This window comes from Thamnophis elegans, chromosome 4, assembly GCF_009769535.1.
Source record: "Thamnophis elegans isolate rThaEle1 chromosome 4, rThaEle1.pri, whole genome shotgun sequence".
Classification (NCBI taxonomy): Eukaryota; Metazoa; Chordata; class Lepidosauria; order Squamata; family Colubridae; genus Thamnophis; species Thamnophis elegans.
Window position 1 is genome coordinate 130,438,910 of NC_045544.1, and position 6,000 is coordinate 130,444,909.

Here is a 6,000-nt window from a genome sequence, read left to right on the forward strand (position 1 = left end):
TGAATTCCATTTGGAAGCGTGGGAACACAATTCGACATAGGAGAATTCACCACACCCCTTCTTCCAGGACCGTACGGCAGCAATTAACCGAATGGTGGGGATGCTTTGTGGGTGTGGGTGTGGGTGGGAAATGAGTCGGAGAGGCCTGCCAGCCAATAGGGATGCAAAAGGGGAGGGGCATGGCCCCGAGCAACCAGCCAATGGGAGGGAGCAGCTCAGGCGGCCTCTAATGGAAACTCTCAGCTAACATAGTGAGAAGTCACCGGTAGATTTCTCAAAATCTCTGGAGTGAAACTGAGATACTAACTTGTCGTGCATTCTTTAAAAAAATCAGGACTTTTTAAAAACGCCACGGGACGCGGGACAAATTGTGAAAAATCATGACTGTCCCACCAAAAGCGGGACGTCTGGTCACCTTATCCTTCCATCAACCCTGGGCATTCCATGGTGAGCCTGAAAAATGGTTTAATGAAGCTAAATAATGGTTCTGCTCCCATTATCTTGCAGTTCTTTTACGTTTGATTCCTTTGCATTTTTATTTCTGCTGTTATTTATGTCTGATTTATGTCTTTTTTAAATATTTTGATAAGGTTTTAATTGTTACTTTGCTTAGAAGCTGCCCAAAGTCTCTTTTTGTGAGAAGGGTGGCTAAATAAATGTGCTAAATGGATAAATAAATAAATGGGCCCGTGTGTTATAAATTGAACCAAAGTTTTGCCCCAAGCATTCTCATGCTATTCAATGCCAGCTATGTTCTTTAGATGAGAATCTGAATTGAAAGATGACTGACCTTTGTTGGCTTCTCAGCCTTAAGGAGTAACACTCAAAGTATTGATGCACATTGAAATGGCAGAAAGTCTGCTGCAGGAAAAGAAGGTTTATCACACAAATGGAAATGGCTGGGTCTAACCAGGTGTTTCACTTCGTTATATATCTTTATCGAGATGGATGGATGGACAGAGAGCTAGACGGATAAACAGGCAGGCAAGCAGACAAAGAGATAGATAGATAGATGGCTGGCTGGCTGGCTGGCTGGCTGGCTGGCTGGATGGATGGAAGGAAGGAAGGAAGGAAGAAAGGAAGGAAAAAGATAAATGGACAGAGACAGACAGATCTCTCTCTCTCTCTCTCTCTCCATCTATCTCTATAGTTAGTTAGTTAGTTAGTTAGTTAGTTAGTTAGTTAGTTAGTTAGATAGATAGATAGATAGATAGATAGATAGATAGATAGATAGGAAGGAAGGAAGGAAGGAAGGAAGACGATAAATGGACAAATAGAGGCAGACAGATCTCTCTCTCTCCATCTATCTCTAGAGATAGATAGATAGAAAGATAGATCGATAGAAAGATAGATAGAAGATAGATAGATAGAAAGATAGATAGATAGATAGGAAGGAAGGAAGGAAGGAAGAAAGAAGATAAATGGACAAACAGAGATAGACAGATCTCTCTCCATCTATCTCTATAGATAGATGATAGATAGATAGATAGATAGATAGATAGATAGATAGATAGATAGATAGATATAGATAGATAGATATAGAAAGATAGATAGATAGATAGATAGATAGATAGATAGGATTAGATATATCAGAGGAAGCATGAAAGTCAATAGATGTCAGCCTTCCAAAGTAGATCAGGCAAGAGACACAAGATGAGATAATTCTACTTAATTATAAAGCTACATAAACAGAATCCTCAAAGTCAGAAAAGAGGAGGTACCAACCGACCTCAGAGGCAGCCAATCACACCACTGGATATCTGGTCACCCAATTACTGTGAATGAGGAGTGAGTTGAATTACAGACAGTCCCCAACAGGAAACCACAATTGGGACCAGAACTTCCACTACTAAGTAATGCAGCCGTTGTGAGTCATGCCAAATTGTATGAGCTTTTTTGCCACAGTGATTAAGTGAATCATGCGGTGGTTAAGCAGATCTGGCCACCCCCACTGACTTTGTTTGTTGGGAGCTCCCTCGGAACATTGCAGTCACATAGCCCTGGGACACTGCAATCGTCATAAATGTATGCAAGTTGCCAAGCATTTGATCCTGCAACCATGGGGGATGCTGCGGTAGTCTTCAGTGCGAGGACCGGTCATAAGTCACTTTGTTCTGTCCTGTTGCAACTTAAAATGATCTTTAAATGAATGGTCCATCTGTATACAATAACAGGAGTTCAGTAGGCAATACTTGATGAACCACAATAATTCTGCTGTATTTTCCAGTCCATCAGGTAAACTCAATGACACTTATGCCAATTCTTCCAAGTAAGTTGAACATTGGATGCTATCTAACAAAATGAAATTCAATGGTGAGAAAAGTAAGGTTCTACATTTAGGCAAGAAAAACAAAATGCAGAGGAACAGTATATGTCCTTGATGGCGAACCTATGGCACATGTACCAAAGGTGGCACGAAGAGCCCCGTCTGCGGGCACGCAAGCCGTCGCCCCAGTTCAGGTCCACTGCACATATGTGTGCCTCCTGCAAGGAGGGAGTCTCTGTTTTCAGGTCTCTGTGGCACATGCGCGCGGGGGGGATGCACGTCAAAGAGACAAGTGCATAGGGGGGCGGTTGGGGCGCATGTCAGAGAGACAAGTGCATGGGGGCAGGGGGCACGTGTGCATGCACAGGGCGCAGGGGAAGCACAGGGGGGTCACGCGTGCATGTGGGGGGGGCAGGGTGCATGTGGGGGGGTGTCACACATCCATGCACAGGTGGCAGGGGGGTCATACACGCATCTGCGAGGTGCACACGGGGGGTGGTGTCACACATGCATGTGTAGGGGACAGTTAGAGCAATTAATCAGTGGAACAACTTACCTCTGGAAATTGTGATTGCTCCAACATTGTAAGTTTTTAAGAAGATGTTGGATAAGCATTTGTCTGAAGTGGTGTAGGGTTTCCTGCCTAAGGAGGGAGTTGGACTAGAAGACCTCCAAGGTCCCTTCCAACTCTGTTATTTGATTTGATTTGATTGCACTTATATGCCGCCCTATTCCCGGAGGGACTCAGGGCGGCTCACAAACCAAAGGGAGGGAATACAGACAAGAGGAAAAACAACAAACAAACAACTACAGAAAGAATTTAAAAACAATCAACAGCCACACAATTCGAGCAGGGACGGGAACTCATCAACCCCAGGCCTGTCAGAACAGCCAGGTTTTAAGGGCTTTGAGGAAAGCCTGAAGGGTGGTGAGGGTCCGAATCTCCACGGGGAGCTCCTTCCAGAGGGCCGGAGCAGCCACAGAGAATTATTCTATTCTGTTCTGTTCTGTTGTAGGATAGTAGTATTGTAGGATTTCTGTCAAAATTTATTACAGGATGGACCTGAAATTGCCAGGAAAGAAACCCAGGGTTTTTTATATGCAAATTTTTTTTTTCTGCCAAGAGATCTACAGAGCTTGGTGGAAACCAGGCAGGAGGGAGGGCGGGAGGGTTGATTATGTATTGTTGAGTTAATCTAACTTAATCCACTAAGAGACTCAAAATCCAATTAGCTAGCTTGCTACAGTAATTCCAAAAGCATTTTTATGCAGAGGGAAGGAAGGAGGTAACTCACAGAAAGCTTAAAGGCCACTTTAGCCTATCCTTTCACCTTGCTTGAAAATTGCAGTCGTTTCAGACAAAACAATGTTGTAAATCACATGATCGCAAACACTGAAAACAAGCCGTAAATGCAGGCCATTTGCCGGGTGCCCAAAATGCAATCATGTGACGACAGAAATTGGGGGGAGAGGGAAATGAAACACGGCAATCAACCCTTCAAATCTGAGTTGTAACTTCCCCTTTTCAGGTAAATGGCAACTTCAAACGGTCACTAGCCGAGAACTATGTCAGGTGTGCCTCCATCAATAACCAAGAAGAAAACTCCCAACTCCAACTCCATTGTTCGTGGAATTAAGATACTTTTACTGGTTATGAAAAGATAGCAGCAAAAGTAAAGCAAGATCTGAGCCAGAAAGGCGCGAACAAGTACATATCAAATGATAACCCAGACCCCTTCCCTCCAATGACCCCATCCCCATGTCCAATGTGCAACTCCCTTAGATGTCATGTAGGATGCATCTCCAAAAGGCATCATCATGTTGGTATGCAAGATGGTTGACCTTGACCAGGTCCAAACACCGGCCACCAGCATGCGCAGAAGATGGTGAGAAGAAAACTCCCTTTTCTATATCACCTCCTGTACCATTTATTCCCATCCCAAATACCATGGCCCCACCCTCCCTGTTTCTATGGCAGCCGACAGCAAGTAAGCGAAGCGGAGGCTGACAAACTAATTCTAAGTGTTTCAATAAGACATATTTCTGTCTAGAATATTTATCTAGCAATTAGCATCCTGGTGACCTGCAGACATTAAGACTCATCTAGATAGTCCTCGATTTACGACCAGAATTGAGACCAGAATTTTTGTTGCTAAGCAAGGCAGGTTGCTAAGCAATGGCCTCCCACAGGCTCTGGAGGCAACCTGGTGGCTGGAAATGGAGGCCTATTTTTCGCTACTCCTTGAGCCTCCTTCCATGTGGGCCCTGCACTTACTTGGCATCCACAACGGGCTGCGCGGAAACTCCTGGGAGGGGAGGGCAGAGCCAGCCATGAGTGGGATTTGGGGGGTCACCGAACCGCGCAGAATCTTAGCTAGAGGATCGCCCAAACCCAGGAGCAACCCATCCGATACCCCCGCCCTCCTCTATGAAGGAATGGTGAGATGCCTCCTTTAAAACAAAGCTTTCCGATGTTGGTTGGCACGTTATCTGCATCAATTACCTCAATTTCAATTGCAGATCTACACACATCGGCAGATCCTCTTAAAAATCAATCCCACATCAAATCGCTGTCACAAACAAAATGATCGCTTGTTGCAAAACCAGACCTGCTCTCCAAAAAGTGTTTTTTCAGTTTTATTGCTGGCAATAAGGAGCTAAAACGGACACAATGATTTGCAGAGGTACTAATGCAGCTCACGCATCTTGCTTGTGTTCCAAAAGTTGAGGAGAAAGGAAAAAATATTTGGTTGCACGGAATGTAAAATTGCAGTTATTGTAGCAAAAGGTCATCTCCACTCATTGTTATTGTATTTGGGTGGGTGATTTCTCTTTTATAATATCGTTGTCCAGAAAAGCCAATACTGATCTCTTTGTAATCAGGCATAAAAGTCTAAAAGCAACAAGCGTTAAAAGCATCAATTCCAGAAATATTAGTCTTTTGGCTTTTCTCCATTGCTCAATTCCACTAATTTTGACCACTGCTGATGACAATTAAATATTAAGAATTAGTAGTGGAGTTAATTTCTTTTCTGTTTTTCCCCCTCCTGACCTTCGTGGAAAATTATCACCCAGCCCTCTCCCAGAAAAATGAAATATCCTAGGGAATATTGAAAAGGCAGAATATTATATTTCCCTGGATGTGAAAAGGAAGAAACATGTTTTAAATTGAGAATAGCTCCCTGTAGCTTCCTGCCTCCACCCACTTTGTCAATGGGCCATTAAGAAGGCCAAGCTAGTCCCTTTATATAATAAAGAGTTCTCCCCTTCAGCTCCAAGGGGATGGGATTAAGGCATGATAATATTGGCCCTTTACCCAACTCGCCACATGGCATCTGAGAACTCAACCAAACCTGGATTCAAAACGCAGCCTAGAGAGTTGCCCCTGCATGGGCTCATGGGAGGTTGAGAACCAATCAGAATACAAGCTCAAGATCAAAGGCCAGAGAGGGCATAAAACCAGGGACTCAGCATCTCAGCCCTTCCTTCTCTTTTCTCCACCAACATTGAAGCATGTGATCACCTTTTCTGTTCAGGGCTCAAGCCATGTGGTCCTGTCCACTAATAAACCATCTTTCCAAGCAGCCTCCATGTCTCCAGTGTCTTTTTCCCCACTTGGAGCCGAACCCAGAAGGACATTTCTTTCAACACCTTCTTTTCTTTCATATAATATATATATATGTGTGTAGGTCTCTAGTTGTTCGGGTTTTCTCCCGCGTAGAATTGGAGATGTC